General features: G+C 33.3%; 1 protein-coding gene across 3 annotated transcripts in view; it reads right to left on the bottom strand.

Moving 5' to 3' along the window:
* The window catches only part of LOC117169621, a 36,637-nt gene that overhangs the window by 19,719 nt on the left and 6,437 nt on the right, over positions 1 to 10,481 (bottom strand). For 2 of the 3 annotated variants that reach the window (XR_004466690.1, XM_033356075.1), the window contains exon 1: positions 10,028 to 10,134. The exons of the other annotated variant lie outside the window; for it this stretch is intronic. The gene's annotated coding sequence lies outside the window, so the exon portion shown is untranslated. Of the gene's footprint in view, positions 1 to 10,027; positions 10,135 to 10,481 lie in introns of those variants that run through there. 3 annotated transcript variants of the gene reach the window in all.

The raw sequence follows: 10,481 nt of genomic DNA on the forward strand, positions 1-10,481 counted from the left end.
TGAAAATTCATTGAAATCTTTTTCAGCAGCCTCAAATATTTGAAATTCTTTAAAATCTTTTGAAATCTCTTGAAAATTCCTTGAAAAATCTGAAACACCCTTAAAAATAAATATAATTTTATAATTATATACAAAAATCGTTTCGGAAATAGTTAAACTTTAACTCGATTAATTTCTATTAAAACTAAATAGTTTAACTAATCTACAAACAGTTAAGTTTTTAATGTATTAAAATTTTTCTGTTTTCTAAATTTCAGTCCGAAATAATTTCATTTAGAGATTGTCCAATTGAAAAACATACATTTAAATTTTTAACTCATTCAATTCATTTATGATTAATAATTTTTTGTAAATAAACTTCTAAGTTTACAATTATAAATTTGAAGACTTAAACCCCATCGAGTTGGAAATTATTCTTATTGAATTGTTGAAAATTTTTGAAAATTAAATTTTTAAGGCTTTAAATTTTTATTGATTGAATTTTCAAAATTCTAATCTACAAATATTTTCAAGGTTCCAAGGAATTTTCGATTGATTACAGTAATTTAAAATGAGGTTTTAAAGGATTTGATGCATCTCAGGATATTTAACTAGATTCCAAGGAATTTACAATTAATTTCAATAATTTAGTATGAGATCTTAAAGGATTTAAAACATTCTAGGGTATTATTAAAATTGCAAGAAATTTTCAAGAGCTTTGCAAAATTTCAATAGATTTTAAAGGATTTTAAATATTATAGTTTTAAAACATTTCAAGGAATTTTCAATTAATTTCAATCATTTAAAGAAATTTCAAAGAATTTTAACTATTTTTTTTCTATTTTTCTGGTTGAAAGTGGAACTGCTTTGTTAAAATTTTAGTTTATTTTTTGGTTGATGATTTATCAATTTAGTTGAAAAAATTCCTTTTCTAAAAATTTAACTATTTTGTAGAATTTTTGTTTTGTTTTGCTTAAAAATTAATTTCTTTTAACTACAAAAAAATAATCTCTTTGTCGAAAATTTAACTATAATTAAACATTAATTTTTGTATAAAAAATTAGACGTGGTGGAAAATAAAGTTCTTTTGTGCAAAGTCCATGTATTTTACTAAAAATGTCTTTTTTCATATACAATTAAGCTTTTTAGATAAAAATGTAACTTTTTGTTTAAAAATTTTAATATTTTATTTCAAACAAATTTAAAAAATTTTGTTAAACATTAAATTCGCCAATTTTTTCCATTTCTTTGAAATTGGGATCGAGATATAAATAGAAGACCACCGAAGTCTTCCGAAGCTTTCAGATCGGCAACAATCGTATAGCAGAAAACCGAAGTCGAATCGTGCATTTTCGGCTTACATACAAACTCACAGTGGTAATCATGCATCTTCAGTTTTGCAGCTCCCAACCGGTAGGTATGGTTGGGGTAAATTTCATCCACAATCTGGCAGCTCTGCTTTGTATCACATTTCGTTGCATAGCGAAGATGTTTCTCCCTACCGAAGGTGTTCCGCGTTGATGTCGCGGTAGGGCTTGAGCTCTCCTCTCATGACTTTGACGGCAATGTTGGAGGTAGCATTGCTACTGACAGGTTTTCCCATGCCAAATAGGCTGATAAAGAAGAGGAACTGGACTAAGTAGAACACCAAAACCCATCAATGAAAAATGGAGAATATATTAAAGATTTTGAAACGCTTGTCGCTTCCCGAGGATCATCAAGGCGCCCCTTGAGCCACCGCTGGGGGCCACAGCATACGGGACGGTGGCGATGGTGAGCTGCGAGATGGTCAGGCAGATCTCACTAATCAAACAGCTGACCAGCAAGAACATCTGCGACAAACGGTAAGCAGTGGAACATCAACTGTGCCTGCTGAGGATGCTTTGGCTAGCACTAGCTATTTGCAGCTAACGACCTCGACAGAAATACCGTGGGAGAGCTGAGAAGTTTGGCGGAGAAATGTGGGGAAAGTGTGAGGAGAGAACATCATAGACTCTTCTTACTTAAATACCCAGAGCTAGCCACAAAAATAAATGAGCAGAATCTGACAGATCAAAAACGCTCAATATCTGTAAACAGACTGCTTTCGGCTGTTGAAATAGCTGCTATCAAAATGGAAGTGGAACGGCAGCTTCCTATTGATGAGCTCGCCTTGGAAAATGTCGATAACGAAGACTTGATTGATGCTGAAGGCATAGGTGCTAGGGATAATGAACATCATGCACCGGATCCATTGGAACCACATCCGGATATTGCTGACGATAATGTAGATAGGGAAATCTCAGAAGAACTACAGCACCTGGAAAGGAATTTTGGTCATGCTTTACTAGAGTTCAGATATATAGAACCAAAACTGAGTCATTCTCTGCCCAAAATGAACATCACAAATCATCTGCGCATACTAATAGCACATCTCGACCGTAAGGTTTTAGCTACGTATTTGAACGTAGCACAAAATGCGTTAGAGGTGCAAACTCTTGTATACTGTGCAGCTGTAACAACCGTTGGAACGTTGGGCCGAAAAACTAGGCCTGCAAATGCAGTTTTTGTCCCAGCAAGGGATCGAGATCCACCATGGAAGATCAGGTTGGATATGGATTTCAGCAAAGTAAGGTGCAAATTGGGTCGATTAACTCAATATAAAAAAAGAAAGAGAACCAGGAAGCTGATGAACCATGTTACGAAAATCATCCACCCTCAGCACATCGAGACATTTACACCAGCAATATTGGATGAAATTTTAGACTCTCAACGACAGAGACTTGATGTTCTTACTGCCAGACTGCATCGGTACAAGAAAAGTAATGCACGAAGGCAACAAAACCAAAACTTTCAGACAGATTAAAGAAGGTTCTATCGTGAACTGAGAGTGAAGCCAAATAACCACCAAGGCACCAAAGTCCCTCAATTAAAAGATATTACTAACTACTGGTCGGGCGTTTGGGGAAAAATGAACAGATGCAATTTGGACACTGCGTGGTTCAAACTGGAGGAAGCAAGGGCAAGCAATCGCCCAGAAATGCATGTGGCAAACATCACAGCTTTGGATGTTTCAGTTGTCTTAAAGAGGGCAAGTAATTGGAAAGCTCCAGGTCCGGACATGGTGCACAACTTCTGGTACAAGTAACTGACGAGTGTGCATCTTGCGTTGGCAAGGTGTTTTCAGAAAATAATTGAACACCCAGATTTGATGTCAGCTTTTATGATCCAAGGTACTACGTATATGATCCCAAAAAAACCAGATGCTCAAAACCCATCTGACTTTCGACCGATACCCTGTTTTCCAACAATTTATAAATGTCTTGCAGCTATCATTGCAGATAAGGTATATTCTCATTGTGACAAGAATGACAATCTTACAGAAGAACAAAAAGGATGTTGTAAAAACACATGAGGCTGTAAAGATCTAGTCACTATAGACGCTGTTGCCATGACTCAAGCTCGTAAGCATCAAAGAAACTTACACATGGCATACATTGACTACAAGCAAGCGTTTCCTTCCGTTCCGCATGACTATTTGCTTGAAGTCTTGAAACTTTACAAAATCTGTCCACGCATTATTGACTTTCTAAGCCATGCGATAAGGCTCCGGGGTACAAAAATCAAGTATTTTGATCATGGACAACCAAGGATAACTAGATCAATACACTTTACGACAGGTATATTTCAAGGAGACTCCTTCAGCGCACTATGGTTCTGTTTAGCATTGAATCCATTGAGCAAAACACTAAACAGCATGTCTCATGGGTTCAGAATTCATGATAATGAGGATGGTAATCAAGTGACCCATCTTCTTTACATGGATGACCTGAAGCTGTACGCTAGTTCAGGCCAGAAACTGCAGCAAGTGATTGATGTCACAAAGCAGTTTTCCAATGATATTCATATGGAGTTCGGACTAGATAAATGCAAAACATTGCATTCAATCAGAGGGGAATTAGGGACCGCAGAGTTAGAGAACGAGTTCGAAAATGACATCGAGGCAATGGCTGCAGGCGAATCATATAAATATCTGGGTATTCTTGAATCTAAGGGTATTCAACATACGATAGTTAAAACAGGCCTAATGACTGCCTTTACTACGAGACTCAGATTAATTATGAAGAGTTTTCTCAACTCGGCAAACAAAATCAGGGCGATCAACACATATACCAACCCTGTCCTCACGTACTCCTTCGGGCTCATACAATGGTCGAAACACTGACCTTGAAAAGTTAAACAGAATTGGTCTTGTAGAAACGACGAAGCACCGAATGCGCCACAGAAATGCAACGACTGAATTGTCGTTCTACTACGACATTTAGGGGGTAGGGGCGTTGTAGATGTCAAAAAACTGTGTGAGTCACAAGTTATACAGTTACGAGACTATTTTAACAGCAAAAGAAATGTTGCGCTTTACAGAACCATCTGTCAAGCGGATCTTGAATACACGCCCTTAAATTTTTCCTCAGATAGGGGCTTGAATATCAGGGCAGAAACCATAGAGGAATTAGAAATACAACGGAGGCAGAAAGCCATCCATGGCGAGCACCCCAACACGTTAGATTAAAGTGAAGTGGATAGTGAGGCATCTAATATTTGGCTAAAAAAGGGTGTTCTGTATCCAGAGACGGAAGGATTCGTCATTGCAATACAATACAAGGTTGTCAGCACCAGGAATTATCGCAAACACGTGTTACATCAAAACGTGGTTGACAGGTGCCGATTATGTGGAGATACCAACGAATCCATCGAGCACATTATTGATGGCTGTCGCGTAATAGCTCAGAGAGAATATACGCACAGACATAATGATATAACGGGCATTATACATCAACAACTTGCACTAAACCGAGGACTCTTAAAAGAATGGGTGACCTTCTATAAATACATTTCAATGCCCGTTTTAGAAAGCGAAGATTACATTTTATATTGGGATGTTACTATCCAAACGGATCATTACATCCGGGTCAATCGACCTGACATCGTGATGCGAGAAAAAAAAGGTGGAAGAGTCTACATCATCGACATTGCTTGTTCACTTAACTGAAATTTTCAGTCAACTTATAAAATCAAGATCCACAAGTATAGCGAGTTAAGGGATGAAGTAAAGACCACATGGAGGAATGTGAATCATGCATCCATTCATTCCATTGTGATTTCGGCTACAGGCAATGTGCACGAAAGATGCACTGAACATCTTGAACATTTAGGAGTAAGTAGGGTATTGGCAGCAGCTCAGAAGGCGGTTTTATTAAACACTTGTCGCATTGTAAGAAACTTTCTTGATCATCAGGAAGCGAGCGACTAAAAGCCCGTGGAGTGGCAGATGGTCGCTCTAAGAAAGCATCCAGAGGTGACTGTTGTCACCTCCAAAGCTCGTGGCGGCTCGTAATTGTATACCTACAACATCATCGCAGGAGGTTTCAACCATGGCATTAAATTATTTGAATCAAGGTATAACATTCTAATCTCATCAGTTACTTGACTTAGTCCGTGGCTATGATGTATCATAGGGTTTACCCGAGTAAAAGTTTAATAAAAACACGTAATAATAAATAATTATTGCTTAACATTAAAATACTTAAAAATCGATTTTGGATGTTTTTATAATGTTGAAAAAATACTAAAAGTAAGGTTTCGTGTAATTCCACACATGAGAGACATACTTTGTTAATAAGAAAAATAATCGGCTAATTTTAAAGAATTTTACGCATTTAAACAATGGTGAGAATGATGGTCAGAGCAGTTGTTACAGCAAAGATCAGGGCAATGGTCACAGCAACTGGAATTTGGTTTGTTTCTCAATTGTTTTTTTTTTACTTATTTTTTTAGAATATTTAAGAATAAATTTTCATTTACATTGACAATTACAAGTTGCAGAAATATTCTAAAACTTGTATTATTTTTTTTAATTCAACAGAAAAAATCCTTGTTTTTTACAGTGCAAAATTCTGTTTTTTTTTTCGGTGTGACTCATAAAAACAATTAAAAAAGTTGTAGAAACATGTCCTAAATAAGTAATTCAAAATAAATGCTTACTCAACAGTAGGCATTTATGAAGATGTTTATTGAAAAATATATCTTAATAATTCGGATTTATTTACTTGAAATTCGAAAAATTAAATTATATGAGGAAAAATTAAATTAAATGGACCGTATTTATTCTGTTAAATATTTGAAAAATCCTTTCTGTAAATAATAAGAATCAGTTATACGTTACAAAATTATTTGTTAAAAATTGTACAGAGCAGGCATAGGTATAGATACTATAGTATTACACATTTTTGGTCAATAGCGCCCCTTTAGTTTTTTAAAAATTATTAATAATACATAAAATACCACAATCAAGTGCTAATTAGGTGCTCACATAAATTGTTTAAACCATTTAGTATTGTTTTTAGCAATTTTCTCTTCGTTTGTAGTTCGAAGGACCCTGTGTTTTTCAAAAATGCTAACTTTTTTCAGATTTTTAATTAGAGTGAGATAATAATTAATACAGGTGAACAAAAATAATCTTTGAAATGATTTATTCTCATTTTTAGTAATATTCCATTTGAATAATTCTAGATAGTTGCGATTTTTCTGTAATTTTGGACTTTTGGTTTACTTTTCACGTAAAGTAAGTTTATAATTAATCAAATTTAACGAAAATAATTTTTTTAACATATTATTATTGTTTGTAACTATCTTATCTCATAGTAATGTTAGATAGTTACCGTTTTTCCTGAATTTTTAAACTTTTTGTCAATTTTTACAAATAGTAATTAAACTTTAGAGAGAACAATTTTTTAAACAATTTTTTTGGTGAATATACAATTCCAGTCAAAAGTTTGGGTTCACTTAGAAAAATTGTTTTTTTTTTTGTCTTTATCGCTTTAATTATACCGGAGATAAAAAAGTTTCTGTTTAAAAGGTTGATTGTTTTCGAAATTCTGTCTAAAATAAGCCCAGAGTTAAGCCTATTTGTCTAACTTTTAAGTAGATATTACAAAATCAGTGTAAATTTCAATGTTTTTCTAAATTTTCAATAACTTCCGAAATAATCAGCGTTTTTCAATGCTCTTGTGCTCATTTTAAAGCTTTTTTTTACCGTATCACAACAGCTTACGAGTATGAATTGTAAAAAATGTATTTTCGAATTGCAAGAACTTGAAGTTGTAATAAAAAAGTTGGATAAATTTGAAAACATCTTATCTGTAGGCAAATCAGAATAAGAGTTAAATAAATATATATTATTTTACGGAAATATTTTTGTTACTGCAAATAATAATATTTCAATTTTTCCACCTTTATTTGTGACAAATTCAAGTTCTTGCAATTCGAGAAAACATTTTTTAAGATTAATACTCGTAAACTGTTGTGATACGGTGAAAAAATTTTTAAAGTGAGCCCAAGAACATTGAAAAACGTTGACTATTTCGGAAGTTATTGAAAATTCAAGAAAACATTGAAATTCATACTATTTTTGCAATATCTACTTAATAACTGGACAAATTGGCTTCACCCTGGGCTTATTTTAAACAGAATTTTGAAAACAATCAACCTTTTAAAGAGACATTTTTTTATCTTCGGTATCATTAAAGCGATAAATACAAAAAAAAGATTTTTCTAAGTAAACCCAAACTTTTGACCGGTAGTGTATGTTTTTCTAAAATAAGACAGATACTTGAAATATTGTTTAAATTTTCTATTTGGACCATATTAAATGTAAATTTCCGTTAAAGCATTTATTGAGACTTTTTGTTGATATTATTATTTATCATAAAATTCAATATTTATTTCTAAATAAATAGTAGGTTGAAAATTTGCGTGGTAAATATTTTATCCGTATATAAACGAAAAACTTAGAATAATTTCCGTTTTTAAAACAGTATTCCCTAACAGAAGTTCTCAATTAGAGTTAAGTACCATTTAATAAATGTTAACAAGAATAATTGTTTAAACAATCCTTTACTATTGCTATTAATATTGTCTTAGAATAATGTTAGACAATTACAATCTTTCAACGATTTTTAGTTTTTATCAATTTTTGAATTATTCTGAAAAAAATAATTACTGATTAAAGTTATCAAAATTATTGTTTGAAAAATTTGTTATTTTAAATAATATTATCTTTGAGTCATGTTAGAAAGTTGCTGTTTCGTTTAAAATATTTAACTTTTTGACCACTCCACACTTGATGTGTGTTAATAATAATAGAAATCTAAGAAACTTAAAATTTTAAATAGATTATTATTGTTAACAACAATTTTATTCTTTCTTAATGTTATACTCTATCCGGAATTTAACCAAAACGATAAAAATATTATACGGTAATCACGCTAAACGATAAACAGACGAATTTCCAAGAAAATGCCTTGAAAAGGGCTAGCTTAATCCCTGGGTAAAAAGGGTGGGGTTGTTTAAATAAAATTTGGCAAGACAGTTAACAATAAAATAAGAATATAATGACGAAAAAAGATAGTCACATATGTCACATAGCATCTTTTTTCATAATAACAATAAAGTGAAAACAAAAAGTAAAAGAAAGTAGCAAGGTGAGGATTAAAGTTAAATCCAATAGAAAAAAAAATATTAACACCAGTCAATAGACGATTTAGCCAAAGTCGGGAAGTTGCACGAGAGAAAAAAAAGTTTGGTACAGGGGTCATATACGATACTTACATCTTAAGTCCGATACACACATTCGGCATTCAGTGAATACCGAGCAAATGTTCGGCGAATATCGAGCAGTGTGGATGGCACTAGCGTAGGCGAACATTCGGTATTCGTGCTCTTCACTACTGAGCGAGCTTCTAACACGAGCACTTAAGGGAATAGAGGCGAGCAAGCGAAACTTTTTAGGGCGTCCACACATTCGGAGGTATTCATCGAACATTTTTGCTTTAAGTAAATACATATAACTATTTATGTTGGTTATTTATTAATAAAATAAATAATGTTGGATTGTTTTTTAACATTTTTTAATGTTTGTAAATTAATGATTCTGTTGTAATGCATTTTTATTTTTTTAATTAAAAATATACTCTTGAAAACAAAGATTATTGATTCATTAAACATTAACTGATCATAATGAAATAATAAATTTTATGCAATTTTCCATGGTTTTTGGTTAACGTAATAATTTCTTATCATTTATAAAGCCTTGGCTTTGTACAAAAGTAACTAAAAGTTGCAGCAAAGAACAATTCATTTAAAAGATTAATTTATTAACATTTGTTAATAAATTAACGAAAGAATAATTATTTTAGAAACATTAACTCATCATGACCGAATAATAAATCCTATGGAATTTTCAATGGTTTTTGGCTAACTTAATAATTTGGTATAGTTCATAAAGCATTAGCTTCGTACAGAATTGACGAAAAATGATATAAAAATATTATTTGTTGATGAAGTGATCGATATAATTAATTTAGAAACATTAAGTGATCATAACGAAATAACAAAATTCATGCAATTGTCCATGCAAAAGATTAAACAGTAATTGAAAACTTGAAAAGATTTTTTTTTTAATTACAGCAAAGTGTAGATTTTTGAAGATTTCGAACAAAAAATTTAAAATCGTTTTACACATTTTTGTACGGAAAATTGTATTAATTTTATCATTTAGGTAGAATTTGTTAATTTTTCTAAATTACTGATTCTACTACTGCAGACGATGACTGAAAGACGAATTTTCGTCATATCCAAGTCGAGTCAGTACTTGGCAATGTACGAATGTGTGGATGCATGTGCTCGAGTATCCGCGCCACTTGCCGAATATTCGGCTAGTCAGTGCTCGGCGAATAGTAAATATTCGGCATTCGGTGAATACCGAATGAGTGTATCGGGCTTTACAAAATACGACAGGCGAAGAGAACGTTAAATATTCTATCAAATTTCTGAGCGTTGCACAGATTCACGGAAACACAAGACGCAGAGAAAATGATCGGTCGGCACTCCAGTATTAAAAACAACTAACTAGATATAGCGATCCAACCAAGGGTTATTAATATTCGTTAACTATATAAAAAAGGTAGTAAAAGACCTGGCTGAGTCACTATGGAAAAGACTAAAGTCTCACCTCAAAAAAAGAAGCAGAAGTAGGTCGAAAGGAAGGTAGGCTTCTCACTGTGGTCGACACCTCGAGCTTGTAAGAGTTAATGACTTGAGACGGTCTCCAGAGGGTGGGATTTTTCGGCCCCCACCACTCTCTCATCTGGGGGAAAACATGCAAACGTAGCGTGTCGATGAGTCGGCCAGTGCTGCCAGATCGTGGATGAAATTTACCCCTACCATACCTACCGTTTGGGAGCCACAAAACAGAAGGTGCGTGATTACCACTGTGAGTTCGCGTATAAGCCGAAAATGCACGATTCGACTTCGGTTTTCTGCTGTACGATGATTGCCGATCTGAAAGCTTCAGAAGACTTCGGTGGTCTTCTATTAATATCTCGATCCCCATTTTAAATAAATTAAAGAAATTGGCGATTTGGATATTTCGCGTGATTCTTAATTCCATGCATGTGTCGATTTTC

Source organism: Belonocnema kinseyi, chromosome 3 (assembly GCF_010883055.1).
Source record: "Belonocnema kinseyi isolate 2016_QV_RU_SX_M_011 chromosome 3, B_treatae_v1, whole genome shotgun sequence".
Taxonomy (NCBI): Eukaryota; Metazoa; Arthropoda; class Insecta; order Hymenoptera; family Cynipidae; genus Belonocnema; species Belonocnema kinseyi.